The 17,643-nt window shown below is 35.6% G+C and overlaps 1 protein-coding gene across 7 annotated transcripts in view; it reads right to left on the bottom strand.

Annotated features, from left to right (window-relative positions):
- The window catches only part of dlg1 (discs large 1), a 1,351,531-nt gene that overhangs the window by 655,595 nt on the left and 678,293 nt on the right, over positions 1-17,643 (bottom strand). The gene's annotated exons all lie outside the window — the stretch shown is intronic.

The raw sequence follows: 17,643 nt of genomic DNA, 5'->3' as shown, positions 1-17,643 counted from the left end.
ATTTCTCCAAAACTACTGGACGAATTTTGTTCATATTCAGTGTCAATAAGTAAACTTATCCAGGAATTAGGCACACAAAATACAGTAATTTTAGTAAAATTATTTTAATAGTCCCTTCCATGAAATTAAAAATACAAAATTGCGTTGAATTCTAAATCGAGTGTAACGATAAATTTTATTTTATTTTTACATAAAACGAAAAAATAAATGAAGTGAGCTGTCCACCTTGTCCACAGATACTTGTGTTTTGGCTTCTCGCTGCGAATTTTGCCAGAGCTCTAATAGCCCTCAGGCTAGGTGAGATTGTCACTACAATGAACAGAGGTTTTGTAGTTTCGAATCCAGCCAGCCGTGATAAAACGTAGCAAGAAAACAAATGAATGTGCCAGTATAAGGAATTCATTATTACTTGTACATAAATAAGAGAGATTAATAAATAGGAGAATATAAAAAAGAGATAGTTAATTTAAGATAATCTAATTCTAAAGTACTTGAATGTGGTATTAATTCCAAATGAACCCAATTCTCTGTAATGGCATATTTATTATTCATTAAAATCATTTCAAACAACTCATTCACGTTATATTGGTGTGTGTGTGTGTGTGTGTGTGTGTGTGTGTGTGTGTGTGTGTGTGTGTGTGTGTGTGTGTGTGGATCGTTTCGACTAGGTCTATCAATTGCATTGTTGTCTCTAGACTAGGCTTCATGGAATGAGAAAGTAATTATGAAGGAATTAACGAGAAGGCTCCTTCTTGTTAAATTTAAATGCAGGAAGTATAAACCAAAAGCGAAAAGAAATATCACAATTTTATTTCAAATCCCGAACATGCTTATAATCCCAACCATGCTAACAATAGCAATCACAAAATAAAATTGTAAAGATTCGATGAATCCCCTGTCACTTCTTATTTCGTGCATATTAAGTGATTTCATTTTGATGTAGCCTATGTCTTTTGAATAATGGGTCAAGAAAAGAAAACTACAAGCTGTAATTTTATTCTTTACATGATAAGGCAACTTAATTGCCATGATATGGATCGATTGTGTAAAGGGAAACTATGTGTCATCTTCGTGCACTTATTAAACCTTCTAAGAAGAAGGAATGGAATGAAAAAACAATGAAACCTGTAAGGTAATCCATCATTTTTATACAAGCAAAATACTTTACTTATCTTCTGTCTACTAAAAGTCTAAAATTGATTTTTAGAAAAAAATAATTCCCGATATTGATAATTTAACAAGGTGTTTTGATAAATCTAAATAAAATAAAAATAATAATAATACTTACTTACTTACAAATGGATTTAAGGAAACCGTAGATTCATTGCCGCCCCCACATAAGCCCGCCATTGGTCCCTATCCTGTGCAAGATTAATCCAGTCTCTACCATTATATCCCACCTCCCTCAAATCTATTTTTGTATTATCCTTCCATCTACGTCTCGATCTCCCCAATGGTATTTTTCCTCCCAACTAACATTCTACATGCATTACAGGCCATGAAGGTCCACAGGCATTAGTGGCAGTAGGGATGCCAGTCCTACGTGCCCGTTGTCTTTTCCCCCAAGGAAATACCCTTGCTACTCATTTCTGTTAGAGGCCGAGTAAACTCCAAGGCCATAGTGGAGTCAGGATTAGATAAATGGAGAAAATTCATCATCCCATCGGGAATCGAACCCGCAAACTTCCGACTTGCAGAGTTAGCCCCTAATTCTGACGCTGCATTATACGTATAATAAATGTAGATATGTAGACAATCTGATATTAAAGAACATTTTCGTAGGATAAGGTAGTCTATATATATATATATAGTTAAAATATATTGATAGGCCTACATAACATTATATAATATTGTACTACATCTGACAAAGCACGCTGAAATAAAATAAAAATATTTAATATTGTAAACGAATACAAAAAAATTCTGTATAATGACAATAATATTCAATTATACACGCGTTTGCAAATCATCGTTCACGTTGCTTTCTCCAGTATACAAGCAGACAATGTTCTCAGCCTTGACACTGTAAATACCTCACCTCACCCAGCCAGCTTCCTGATGATTCAGAGGACAAATGTTTACAGAAAATAGACTCATCTTCATCACTTTCTCCCTCTATTTTTTATGTGATAGAAGGCTGTCTTCTTTAGTTTCTTCGAATTATGAAGTCGGTTCTATACAAGGATTCCTTTAGAACAGTGGCAGCCAATCTTTTCTTGCTAGCGTACCACCAAAATATACATTTTTTTTTTTTATCTTTGTACTCCTAAACTACGTTGCTATTACATAAGAAATAACAAAGGATTATGATTTATATTGTATGCAAAATATATTATTATTATTATTATTATTATTATTATTATTATATACATACATACAGTCGGCCTGGTTGACGCAGTTCGTATAGTGCTGGCGTTCTATGCCCGAGGTTGCGGGTTCGATCCCGGGTCAGGTAGATGGCATTTAAGTGTGCTTAAATGCGACAGACTCATGTCAGCAGATTTACTGGCATGTTAAAGAACACTGTAGAACAAAATTCCGGTACACCGGCGACGCTGATATAACCTCGGCAGTTGCTAGCGTCGTTAAATAAAACATAACATTTAACATTTACATACATACATACATACATACATACATACATACATACATACATACATACATACATACATACATACATACATACATACATACGTGTTCTGCCCATGACAGGTCTTTCACTGTAAACCCAACATTCTCCAATCTTTCCTGTTTTCTGCCCTCCTCTTAGTCTCCTCATATGATCCATATATCTTAATGTTGTCTATCATCTAATATCTTCTTCTGTTCCGAACTCTTCTCCCATTCACTATTCCTTCCAGCGCATTCTTCAGAAGGCAGTTTCTTCCCAACCAGTGACCCAACCAATTCCTTTTCCTCTTTCTGATCAGTTTCAGTATCATTATTTTTTCACCCACTCTTTCCAATACAACTTATCATAACTTATCACTATGTGATATCGTACGCTTTTCTGTGCTATATTATCTTCATGAAAATAAATTATATTAAATGACAGAGGGGTGGGGTAAACTGGAGTTTTTTTAATGCATCGAAATCTGTAAAGTTTAGGGATACAGGAGAACCACTGGAAAAGGCCCTCATTATCTGATCTGTTTCAGCACAAATATCATTGAAAAAAAAAAAAAAAACAGGGGGGCCAAAATCCCAGTGCGCGAATTTACAAGCCTACGCTCTTCTACGAACTACAGAAAATAATACAAGAATGCTTTACACCAGCGACTATAATTGTCACAGCTCCAACTGGAGTTATATTTTTAGTCTATCGTTAAAATGAGGCCAGTGGCATTATGTGAACTACAGTTCACACGCATGCTTCAACATGATGACTACAGTAGAATAGTGGTTGAGTATAATATTTTACAGGACAGTAATTTATATGTTCTATTCTTGTTTCCAATCTTTGAAGGTCTAAACCGCAAGTGACGGATTATCGTCATGACGTAAAATTCGAAGTTCCTTCTGTACTTTAATGTTTTCTAGTTAGTTACCAATACTGTAGTGGTGATAGCGAAATTGTATTTGGCGAGATGAGGTCCAGAATTCGACATAGATTACCTGACATTCGTCTTACGGTTGGAGAAAATCTCAGAAAAAATCAATCCAGGTAATCAGCCCGAGCGGGAATCGAATCCACGCCTAAGCACAGCTCCGGATCGGAAGACTAACGCATCTATCGCCTGCGGTATGGTGGTGGTCTCCTTAATATTGTCAGCGTTGTATTTAAACTATTATCCTTGTGAATGTTTGCAAATCATTTAACATTATTGGCGATAAAAATTGCACAATAGACGAATTATAACTGGTGCAGAAGGTAACATGTAGTTAACGTGGTCTCCCAAGATAAATCTGCTAAACGAGTCTCCGATATCGAGTTGCCAATTTATCTCTAACTCTCAACATGTATCTATAAGCTTAGTAATGTCACAAGAGGTCTGAGATTTATCTGGGAAATCTCAGACCTCGAGTGACATTTATTAGAACTATTTCGTGAATAAAATAAAAATGTAAATAATATATCCTTAAAATTCGCTCACAAAATCTTAATAATATGAATACTTAACCTATTTAGACATTGTGAAGTCGAAATAGATGAATAACGATTACTAGAATAAAGAAATTGAATGTTATTCAGTAGGCCTAATGCCAATTGAGAAAAGAGAAATGCAGGTTTAAAAATCTTAATTACATGTACTGCGCTTTTCTCTCGTTATTATAACAGAAATACGTTTTCATTATCTGCTGAAATCATAACTTAAACATTTTATAATATAATTACAAATAACCTGATTAATGCATTAATTAAATGAACTATTATTATGAAGGAGTATCATTTTCTTTAGATACAATGGACATAGAATTAGAAGATGAAGATGTAGATGTGGAAGTAGGATTTCGTACTTTATTTAGTACAATGGATTCATGCTCATCGATTTACGTGAAAACAGTTGGCGACACTGACTAAACAAAAGAACGACCATGCGATAAATTGATAGTGATAAATCGAGCTGAAGAAATTATCGCGATGTGAATGATTGGAATTCAACATTTCATTACACTTCATTGGTCGAAAACGGAATGACGCCATATAAACGAGATAGTCACAAGAATTCTTAACGAATTGTTCAGTTCTCTGCATATAGACCTTTGTATATCAACAATATACTTGATATTCCTCCAGCCCGCACTCTCTTCTGATCCATAAAACTACTTTCTGTTTCATAAGTTACAAAACTGGAGATTGGTATAGTAAAAGTCTAGCTTAATTTTATTTACTAGCATCACAACTATTACAACTAGCAATTTTCAAGTACTATACGTACTATACCCTTTCACTTTCTTCCATAATGATACTCGTAAGCTATTTTATGCCAACATTTAGTTTAGACATTCAGAAGTTAGACATATTACGGAGCAAGGTCATTGCTTAAATAATATAGAACGAACACAATAACAAGAACAAACAGAGCCTGTTCCTACAGAAGCAAACTAAACCTCCATTTCCTTTCTTGATATCGAACTCGTACCCAATAAATTCATTGACAGCCACATCTGAGGAATCGGCTTGTTTTAATATTTCCGAACTCTTGGGAATAACATATGCACATTCTATTTTAGCGTACTTTGTAGTTGCATCCATGTGAAAGGAACCTTCTACCTTCTGTGAGACATGTGACAGTTTGCCGTCAGATGTCTGGCAAATTAGTACGCGTCACTTTACGGAAGGTTAGGAAACTGCACCACGCCACAATTCCCCCCCTGCACACGAGAGGAGCGAGCTAAAAAAGTTCGCTCGAAGTCCGTTAAAAACGCAGAACATTTAACAACCGGATCTCCGTTAGATTTATGATAAGGCATCTAACGTGCTGTGAAACAGAAAAAACTGTGAACTGGTGCTTCGTTGTCGCGTGTTGATACTTTGTCAGAGTGGCAGCGCAGACATCAACGTGATGTAAATCATTCTCATTTTAACTCTAAACTACAATATGAAACTGTGAAATTGTGACAAGATAAACAAACAATTTTCAGTTTTATTCCAACAGCATACTCGAAAATATTAATTGTTAAAAGGGCGAAGAGTAAAGAGAGAGAGAGGGCGGTGGGGAGAAGATAATTTACGAATTTACCCTCCAATTTTATATTTAATTCGACGTTTCTTAAACTTTTTTGTTGCAGTAAATGCTTCATTAAAATGAATAGATAACATACTTAGATAATTGTACAGTTCAATGAAAGAACTCAGAAAGAAAGAAAGAAAGAAAGAAAGAAAGAAAGAAAGAAAGAAAGAAAGAAAGAAAGAAAGAAGGGAAAAAGAATAACTAGAAGTAACCGCGGAAGGCGGAAGAAAGGGAGTTCAATAAGGAAAGAATATAACACTAGTTTATAACTTGAAAAATTCTTTACATCTATTACAATATTCCATTAGGAAAGTCCAGGATAACATACGGGGTTTAGAATTAAACCAGTTACATCAGCTGCTTGTCTATGCGGATGACGCAAATGTTAGGAGAAAATACACAACCTATTAGAGAAAACACGGAATTTTACTTGAAAGAAGTAAAGAGATTGATTTGGAAGTAAATCCCGAAAAGACAAGTATATGATTATGTCTCGTGACCAGAACAAAGTACGAAATGGAAACATAAAAATTGGACATTTATCCTTTGAAAAGGTGGAAAAGTTCAAATACCTTGGAGCAACAGTAGCAAATATAAATGACACTCGGAAGGAAATTAAACACAGAATAAATATCGGAAATGCTGTTATTATTCGGTTGAGAAACTTTTGTCATCCAGTCTGCTCTCAAAAAAATCTTAAATTTAGAATTTATAAAACAGTTATATTACCAGTTATTTTTTTTATTTTATTGGGTTATTTTACGACGCTGTATCAACATCTAGGTTATTTAGCGTCTGAACGATATGAAGGTGATAATGCCGGTGAAATGAGTCCGGGGTCCAGCACCGAAAGTTACCCAGCATTTGCTCATATTGAGTTGAGGGAAAACCCCTGAAAAAACCTCAACCAGGTAACTTGTCCCGACCGGGATTCGAACCCGGGCCACCTGGTTTCGCAGCCAGACGCGCTGACCGTTACTCCACAGGTGTGGACACCAGTTATTCTGTAAGGTTGTGAAACTTGGACTCTCACTTTGAGAGAGGAACATAGGTTAAGAGTGTTTGAGAATAAGATGCTTAGGAAAATATTTGGGGTTAAGAGTAATGAAGTTACAGGAGAATGGAGGAAATTACACAACGCAGAACTGCATGCATTATATTCTTCACCTGACATAATTAGGAATATATTAAACCCAGACGTTTGAGATTCACAGGTCGTAGAGCACGTATGGGCGAATCCAGAAATACATGTAGAATGTTAGTTGGGAGACCGGAGGAAAAATATCATTGGGGAGATCGAGACTTAGATGGAAGGATAATATAAAAATAGATTTGAGGGAGGTGGGATATAATGGTAGAGACTGGATTAATCTTGCACAGGATAGGGACCGATGGCGGGCTTATGTGGGGGCGGCAATGAATCTACGGTTTCCTTAAATCCATTTGTAAGTAAATAAGCATTATTATTTTTATTTTATTTAGATTTATCAAAACACCTTGTTAAATTATCAATATCGGGAATTATTTTTTTCTAAACATCAATTTTAGACTATTAGTAAAGACAGAAGATAAGTAAAGTTTTTTGCTTGTATAAAAATGGATTACCTTTCAAAAATGCATCTTTCTTCATTTAGAGGTGAAATTGAATAAACTATAGTGTTGCTAACTCTCTCTTTTTTTCTTAAACCTCCCTCCTTCCGTATTTTTCTGGGTTTCACTCGAATCCTTTGTATTGTATCAAATAACAATTTACTGCAATTTTTTAATACGGAGGATAGAAGTGGAGACTAGGAAAGCAGCCTCGAATGGTTATTATGTATACCACTCCTTTTAAGAAGGAATGATTGTTCAAGTCCGAACGACCGCTTTCTTTGCACAGCAGATATCGTGACTTTGCTATGAGACGCCATCTGTCGAATTAGCCATATAGGCTTAAGGATCCGATGAAGTCCCACTAGAATGTACCGAAAGTGTATTACGTATCTCCAGTAACTAGTATTGTTATTCATTTATTAGAAGTTCCGTATCATGAAAATGTATTATAATACTGTATATACGAGTACCTACGTAATTACAACGGACATAACTTACCACATTAACAATCAATTAAGGAGATGCAAAAATGGAAAAATAATGTTATTAAATTAATTAACAAGAGTAGAAGAGAAGATGAACGGACGGTAGATGATATAATAATAATAATAATAATAATAATAATAATAATAATAATAATAATAATATCATCATCATTATTCCAGACACTGACAATGTCGAAATCGCGGCATGGCCTACAAGGAAATAAATGGCGCGATACTATCGATAACGTCTCAATTTTTTTTCGAGAATTACGAGATTATAAAGAATAAATCTATTCATTGCAGCGAATAACCGTTAGGGGTGACTTGAGCTTGATGCTTCTATAAATGCAATGCACCTGCAGAGCGGATGAGTAATGTAAGGCACTCGTCAGGAGGCAGGCTGAACGTTTCAAAGCGCTCATTAAGACGTTATTGTGTTAATTGTAATGGGGGACACGATGAGACATTAGCGCTTCACCTGACACAGATCGCTGTATACTCTAAACATGCTAACGTAGCAGCAGCCCAGGGTCACGAAGCATATAATAGGAAAATGGTACAGTGGAAGGATAAAACATGCGAATCGAAGAAAATGAGGAGCATAGTATCAAAGTTAGACACTCCATTTCTTGCGATTTCCAGATATTGATTGTTTCTCATAGAATTTTGTGTGCTGAATGCGATTCTGGAACTGTTTATGTTCAAAAACGGACAGAACAGAGCGAAAATAGCACTTAATTGTGCACTTTAGAATCAAAATGTAGACAACTCCAATGTGGTTTGGTTTCAAATTAGGACAATTCCCTCAGTAGCCAATGAGAAGCCCACATACGTACCACCTTTTCCCATTACGGATCACGGATCGCGAATCCAACATGATTGATTGTTTATATAATAATCAGTTTGTGGATGAATAAGTACTGTTTTACATAAATTTCCTTTGAAACCGAATTGTCAGAGACTTAGATTCAAAAGTAGACAATTTCACTTTAAATATGGCTTCGTTGGTTTAAAAAATAGACAACTCCACTTTAAATATGGCTTCGTTAGGTTTCAAAAACAGACAACTCCACTTTAAATATGGCTTCGTTAGGTTTGAAAAACAGACGACTCCACTTTAAATATGGCTTCATTAGGTTTCAAAAACAGACAACTCCACTTTAAATATGGCTTCGTTAGGTTTCAAAAACAGACAACTCCACTTTAAATATGGCTTCATTAGGTTTCAAAAACAGACAACTTCACTTTAAATATGGCTTCGTTAGGTTTCAAAAACAGACAACTCCACTTTAAATATGGCTTCGTTAGGTTTCAAAAACAGACAACTCCACTTTAAATATGGCTTCGTTAGGTTTCAAAAACAGACAACTCCACTTTAAATATGGCTTCATTAGATTTCAAAAACAGACAACTCCACTTTAAATATGGCTTCGTTAGGTTTCAAAAACAGACAACTCCACTTTAAATATGGCTTCGTTAGGTTTCAAAAACAGACAACTCCACTCTAAATATGGCTTCGTTAGGTTCCAAAAACAGACAACTCTATGAGTTAGTGTCAGAGATGGACAACTCCATTTTGAAACTTAAATTTCGACTTGAATATTAATTTTAATCACATTTTGAGAATGAAAAATTATTTCTATGACACATGAGAATGTTAAAAAAAAATGTACGTATAACGGTGACATTGATTTTCAAGGATCTAGTTTTTCGCCTCTCCTGTAAAAAAGCAAGAGTGGAATTGTCCAACTTTCATACCAAGCTCCTCAAATACAGTAGAACGTTTATCGTAAATTCATGAGGATCGTAAATAATAATAATTCTTGATTAAATTAAAATTAGGTTGATTTTCGTTAAGCTGATGAGAGTCGGGAATTAACAATAGGGAGATGGGATCAAAGATTCGCTATATTATTGAATGACATTCGTCCTTACCGTTGAGGAAAGCTCGAATAAAACCCAAACTGATAATCAGTCCAATCGGGAACCGAACCCACGCCCGAGGGCAACACTGAATCAGTCAAATGGACCCACTGCCTTAGCTACGCCAGTGGCTCCTATGTTGTGTTCGACAGTAGGATTGCGACATTCTGATCATATAACTAGAAAGCCAAACTATATACAGATATCTAAAGCATCTTTCAAAATACGCTTAAATGAAGACGGAACGGGTCGAAGAATATAATATATAAAGTAGAGGGCTCTGAGAATAAGGTATCGTAAATAAGAAAATAAAACATAATGTGAAAAAAGAACACATACGGGAGTAGGCAGCTTTATTATTATAAAGCATTAAAATAATTCTGCGATATCTGAATTTTGGCTACTTTACAACGCTGTGAACTGCAGACACTCTGATGATGAAATAAATAATAGATAGAACATTTATGTGACGAATATAGAAGCACTTTCCCGGTGACTTTCAGGAAAGCAACTACTACGAGTATAATGTCGTCAGGTAGCTAATATGAGAGACCGAAATCCGGACTTTCAGAATACATATTATATTAGAGGAGAAGGTGGAAATATGGGTTAGGAATGGTAATGTGGGCTACCTCAATTTTTACTATATATGGTGTTGTTATCTGGCGAAAATGCTCTAAAAGTACATCTCGTGTCCATCAGTCTGCGTGCACAAAGAGACAAACCAGTTGCCTTTGTGGTGTGGATGTGGTGTGTCCTTTGTGTTTTTCATCAATTTCAAAGTTTTTGCAGGTATGTAGTTTCAATTTGATTGAAAGAAATATATTTTGTGTTTAGAAATCACGCTTGATGTTTTGCACTGATTAAGAATAGATCTATCACATGGCATAAGAGTAATATTTATTTAGGACAAAAATTGCCATACATAATCTTAGAAACCTTCGTGAGTCGATGTTGCTATTATGGGCTACCGCAATGTGTCAAATATGGGATTAGGTAGTCCATATAACACGTCCTGTATTTTCACTATCTTGATTTGCGTTATTTGTTACAGAATATTGCCAATGATGTGACATAGGCTTCCTACTTATGTTTCTTTGTTTTTTACAATTTTATTTTCAAATTTTTGTGGTAGCCCATATTTAGATCTCACTACCTATAAAGGACCAGTACGTATTTCTTTCAAAAAGTAATTATATGCAAATATCTATTGCAACTATTGACCTTTAAGACTGAAAAAATTGTATATGAATAATTACTTTGTATGTCAACAAAGAGTTCGATGCAATATACCACAGCATTCTCTATTATTATGAGGAAAACAAAATGGTAGCCCATATTTCCACCTTCTCCAATACTAGGTGTTCACATCTGTGGAGTAACGGTTAGCGCGTCTGACCAGTAGAGGTTGTTTTGACCACGTTCCGCGGGTATGAATCTGCCCTACTCTAGAACTCTTAGATTACATGTATTCGTTCCAGTGAGTAGCCACCCCTTCAAATTTTTCTGCATTCCTTCTTCGATCGGTGAAATGGTGGTCTCGGGAGTGAAATAAAAAGTCTTAACATGCTCCGAGTTTATGTCGATTTTATCCACAAAACCGAGATGCTCTGTAAGAACGGGAGAACAAGCGTAACTTTTTAGTTTATCTTTCTCTCCATTTTCCCTTGTTCATCCCTGTCATTGTCATTGTCAACTATAATCACAATGACCGGGGGCCGCATCCATCCCAAGACGTGTCTGACAGCACATGCCAAGATAAAGGGAGACAAGTCTGTATGGAAGCAGTTTATCATCCTGTTCCAATCCTGAAGTTCATCTCATTGGAGTGGAGAAAAATGTGACAGAAATGCTGGACTCAATCACATACGACGCGCTGCAAGAGCCTCCTTCGTGTCAAACTAGATTTCTATGGAAGGGCAAAGACTTGAGCAAGGTTACATACTTGAGGTCAAGTTCCTCAAACGCAACCACTACCAAGAAACATGCGGAAACTGTGTCGTGAGAGAGAGCACCGTTACGTTCTGCATTGTCCCCTGTTTGAGAAAAATTCCACTGCGTTTCTCATGGCGCAGTATGATATAATACACGGATTACGGTGTCAAAACATTTGCCCATTCATGTTTCACATTCTCGTCCGCTATGTTGTACTGACAAAGGATTTAATATCTCTCCTTCCTTCATTATTATACGCGGCCTTGTGCACAGCTTATTCTTCATTCACAAAGGTACAGTCTGTAATAAACTGTCTTCCTAATTCCGATTCTCTCAGAGGAAAGACAATTCCTTCTTTATGTACCGTACTCTCTTTTTTATATTATTTGGCTCTCTTCATTTTAGTTTCGTTTACCTCCTCCATTTCTTTTATTCTTCCTTCATTTTCCTTTTTGTTCTTCTTCACAATTTCTTCTCATTTATCTTCCTGTTTTTTTTTCCTTTCTCCCTTCCTAACTTCCATTTTACATATTGTTTTCTTAGATTTCTTCGTTCTTCATTTATTGCTTTTACTTTTCCACCGTCTGTTTTTAATGATTTCCTCAATTTTATACCGTATTTTCTCGAATATCCCGCGCCCTCGAATAAACCGTGCACCCCACTTTCGAAAGAAAAAAAAACAATAATTAATTTTATCCCGGAACAAAAGGGATTCTCCAGTCTTTCTGATGCAACTTTCACTTACATAAAATTTACGAACTGTAACACAATTTCCATGTTCATCTACATCCTTGATAATTTAAAGTTTTTCACTGGAAGTAAAGACTCGAAATCTCATGCTTTTAGTGGTACTCATTTTCAGAATTGAAAATAAAAGACGCATAAACTTTACACTTATCACTAGAGACCGGATTTTAAAGGGAAAATTTTTCATAAAAAAAGGACAAAAGAAAGGGGGGAAAAGTTATAGCCAAAAAAGAAAAAGAGGGACTTCAAAAAGGACTATATTACTCCCAAAATGCGCTTCAGCACATTCATGGAAATACATGGCACTCACAATCTTACATTTATCTCTTCACAACATAAGGAAAGTGTTGTATTTGATATAGTCAAAAAAGACTATATTACTCCCTCAAAAGGGTGCTATTTTAATTGAAAATACACTTCAGCACATTCACGGATACACATAGCTCACACAAGTTTATATTTATCGCTTCACAACCGTAAGGAAAGTGTTGTATTTGATCACATTCAACATTTCAATATAATTCTGCCTCTTCGAATGCAGAATTTCTTTATAAACAGAAAATGACCCCTCAACATCAACTGAAACCAGAGGTGGACATTTTCTTTTTATCCTGAACTCTAAATCAGCACACTTCATTAGTTTTTCAATGTCTGGAATCAGAAGAAGAACGATATTTATTTTCGCTTGCTCAGGAAGTTATAGGCCTATCGGAAAAAAATATATAGAAAATCATGTAAATGTTTGCGATATTCTGCCAAAAAAGGACAAAAATAAGAGATGTTTTTAAAAAGGGGGGAGAAAGAGAATACGGACTAAAAAAGGGAAAGAAAGGGAAGTCAAAACCACATAATTTGATCGGTGGAAGATAGTTTTGAACATCGTAATTAATTATTTCAGGTTTCATCTTGAAATAAAAAAGGGATTCCCTTTAAAATCCGGTCTCTAGTTATCACACTTGAACTTGATTCCGATACACGTACTGCTAATCCCAACCCTATTCAACACTGAAAATGTGCATTCCCGGGAAAATATCGAAACCCAATCTTTGCAACATCAAAATGAATTTTAAACTTAAGGAAAGAATGACAGTGTTTATAACCTCAAATATGTGAACAGATATTTCTCAATGCCTGTCTCTAGTAGCCAGTAATGGAAATATAACACATTCACTTAGCTTCTTTCCCAGGAGAGCGTGTTTAGACCTATTTCATGCTTAGGCTGTTACAACCCTCTGGAGAATAATAATAGCGCATATAGCTTCATAGCTCGTAACTGTTAGCACAATGCTTGTAGTCTCTTACTCTTCATGCATGTTCCTCAGGGACATGTTTGTATGCGCGGTCACTTGCTCTGTTTCACTATTTTCTGTGCTATTCTAAAGAGACAATAAACCACACATGACACACAAAGCATGTATACAGTTATTTGTGCTTATCATTCTACAGCTAAAGCCAAAGAAATAATGACTTTCCTCTTCGATTCTAGAGACATAAATAAAGAAATCGGCAATAAAACTATTGCGAGACTATACGAAATACTCACACGTTTTACAGAGATTTATAAAGTAGCGTCACATTTACTATCAGTAGACAGTGGATGCGGGATGACCTAAGGAAAAGTGAAGTTGTTTCGTATCGGAGTATATGGCACGTGCCGCGCCGTCCGTCTTTTGTGTACCTGGCGAGTACAGCAACGTACATAACGAAGGAACCCCGATCCACATTGCAACGCAAAGTGTGCAGTTATGTTATCCTGTTCAAGTATTTAGTACGAGTTGAATAGTGTAGTGCTGATCCATTCATAATGTCGAAGTAAAAACGTTAAATTCGCTCAGAGATACGAAATGCAATTAAGAAGTATGAGAGTGACATTTTATGTATTAACGAAGACGATATCGTGTGTAATGTATGTAAAATTGAAATAAAAACCAGAACAACTCAGGCTATAGAGAAACATTGCAACAGTACATCGCACAGGAAATGAGTTGAAATGAAATCTGAGGAATCATCATCATCATCATCATCATCATCATCATCATCATCATTTAGTTGTGCGGGTCTAAACGACACGTGCAACATGATGCTCAGTGCAAATATTCCTCTAAAGAAATTGAGTGATCCCCATTTTAGAGTTTTTCTTCAGAAATTCTCTCGATACAAAAACTGTTTAAGCGATAGGCGAAGACGATTCAACTTCAACTTACGAGAATATATCGTCGTTTACTGCAACGCTGGTAATTGCATCAATGGTGACGAGGACTGAACTTGGAAGGTATGTGCTACATTACTACAGTACGTTATTTTTCTTTTCCTCCTGACTGTATGGAGATACAGTAGCATGTTGACGTCGTCTGTTTACGTTTAAAACCTGTTGAGCCAATGGTCTGAATGAAAAAAATGTAACATATAGTAAATATGCACCTACATTCAACGATAAGTCATCCCGCATTCACTGTCTAACTATCAGTATAGATAATGTTATTTTAACTCTTTTCACAACATACTAAAATCCAACACTGAGACCTATTCGGTTTAATACTCTAACCTGCAACTAGATTCATTCCCAATTAACTTCAGCTGATTATACTGTTTGAAGAGTATCCGGGTTCCGAAGCAGGCAACCTCATTCGTCTTAGTCCAATCCTTCTGAGTGTCGCCAGCCGGCGATTGGGGAATGTTATTGACTTATAATAAAATGCAGATCGGACGAAGCAATGTTGATGTCTAAAGGTGCGTATACATGTAGCGAACGAACAACGCACGAATGATGAAGCAAAACCTCGTTGTTCGTTCGCTGTTCGGAGCAACGTAGAAATCATCAACAAATGGTCAGAGAACATTCGCGTTGCTGATTATTCGCAGTAATAGCAGACGAAGATATAATATTATAGCAAGTGTAGCCGTTATTATTATTGGCAGTTTAAGGGGACAGTCCACTAAAAAGAACAACTTTTTTCCTAATCTTTTTTTTTTTTCAAACAAATTTTCAGAGCATGTTTACTATGTAAAGGACTAATAAAATTTAAATTTTGAACTTCAAAATGTTCAAATGTTTTATGCTTTTGATTTTTTCTATTCTTTTCAGAAATATTTTCAAACCCAATTTTTTAGTAGAAGAGATCAATTTTTAAGCTTCTTTTTTTTTGTTTACAACACATAGAGAAACATTTCTATGCATTCATTTAATGAAATATCTCATTTAATCACTTCCAATTTTTTTTTAATTTTAAAAATGTTATTTTTCCTATAATTCATGAATAAAATAGTAATAAAATAACATAGCAGCATTTCTCGCAAAATAAATGCATAGAAACATGAAGCTACCTCATAAATACTTGCAGTAACATTTTCATCTGGATTGATTAATATTTTGCATAAAGAAGTTGGTGTTGAACCAAGAAAAATAAACTTACGGAAAAATGGATTTGAAAGTAAAACAAAATTAATGTAAATTATAATTATCCTCCGCTACATTCATCTAGTAACTTCAGGGAGCCAACTTTAGAACAAATAAGTTACTAGATTTGTAATCAGAAATTTGTAAAAAGAAATCATTTGATGAAAAATAATTTTGACAGGTCTTTAAAAGCCACGCCCTCTTACAACCTTAATTAAAAAAAAATAAACATATCTATGATCAGAATTAAACTAAATCCATATATGGTATGAAAATATGTCTCTACATTCCAAATAAGTGAAATAACCAATTTTTTTTTTGGAAAATTTTCATGATTTGCAGTGGAGTCTCCCCTTAAAAAAAAGTTAAAAAAACAAAAGGTAATGGTGCAGACGTCACTCTACGAAAGTCGCAATCGATATACACACTCATTTGCTTCATGATTTACGTCGAATTTAATAATTTAATTTGGACAGTTTCACAACTTCTGTTGCATTTCAGAAACAGAGTTCGGAATATTACCACAGTCTAGTCTATACAGTCACGAAGCTTGAGTTGTTGAAGGTACTAGGAACAATAGACTGTGCCAGTACTATTTCACATTGTCTGTGATGAGGCGGTAGTAGCGTTCCTAGTGGTTAGCAACTATCTATTGATGCCTATTTCCTACGTACAGTATGGAACTTCGTGACTGTATATACTAGACTGTGATATTACTGTGCAAAATAGGGCCATAAAATTTCCTGCACCCTATATACATCAATAAGTTTGATGACAACTTCTTCAGTCCACTCGAGTTTCGACATCCTGTTGGTGAAATTAAACTAACCGCTGCGTTCTGCTACGAACTACGAACAAGTAACAAATCCCGCCCACAAAGAATACCAACTTCCTTTGATGTACCGACAAGCGACGGATCACAACCGAAGGTAAATCAAACGATCGGTTTACCTTTGCTTCATCGTCCACACGTTCCACGCGAATGCATTCGTTTGTAGTTCGTTCGTTGTTCGTTCGCTACGTGTGTACGCACCTTAACGCGAGGAAATGGAGAACTCCAAGAGAAACTCCAACAGCGACCTTGTCCGTCAGGTCTAGCGAAGTCTCAATCTCGAGCCGCTTGCGTGACAGGCCGGAGGTCTAGATCACTCAACCCCGTGAGGACTATTTAACGGCTGTATCACGATTGCGTGCGAAAAATAATTTTAAGGTATACGACTGCGCATTGCCTTGTAACATCGTAACCGGTTCGTACACAACTGGTTGAAATGTTTCTTCGAATTGAGTTCCTTGTCACCCGACGAAGTAGAAGATGCTTTCGTACAACTTATAGCTCTGTCACCGATAACTGATTTGAGGTTTACCGACTACATCCTAGACAACTACGTAGCCGAAGAAGGAAGTTTTCCTCCGGAGTTACGGACAGCGGAACATACGTCACAACGCACAGTTCTATAGCTGTCATCCCAATATAGCCTACACCTTGTGGTACAAAATATTCAGGCAGAAAGTAATTTTAAAATATTGTCAATAAAAATAAATCAAGTTACTCCTGATACATTTTTAAGCACAGCATATGGTGATTACCAGGGAACGGATTTATATGGACTAAAAATATATGAAATATGTAAATATATATGTAGTTATTTTTACCAAAATATGGAATTAAATATGGATTTTTACCAAAATATGGAATTAAATATGGACTTAAAATTATAAAAAAATGACTATGTACGTTAAATATTGGTACATTTTAATCAAGCTAAACAAAAAATATAATGGACGTACCTTATCTTCCAATGTAGTTTCAACAAAACACAATTTTTATTATCTGTTACCATAACAATAGGTTACAAACATTTCTTTCAAGTGCTGAAAAGTGAATCTT

This window comes from Periplaneta americana, chromosome 16 (genome assembly GCF_040183065.1).
Source record: "Periplaneta americana isolate PAMFEO1 chromosome 16, P.americana_PAMFEO1_priV1, whole genome shotgun sequence".
Classification (NCBI taxonomy): domain Eukaryota; kingdom Metazoa; phylum Arthropoda; class Insecta; order Blattodea; family Blattidae; genus Periplaneta; species Periplaneta americana.
The sequence above is the reverse complement of the archived record's forward strand: the minus strand, read 5'-3'. Positions and strand labels throughout refer to the sequence as shown.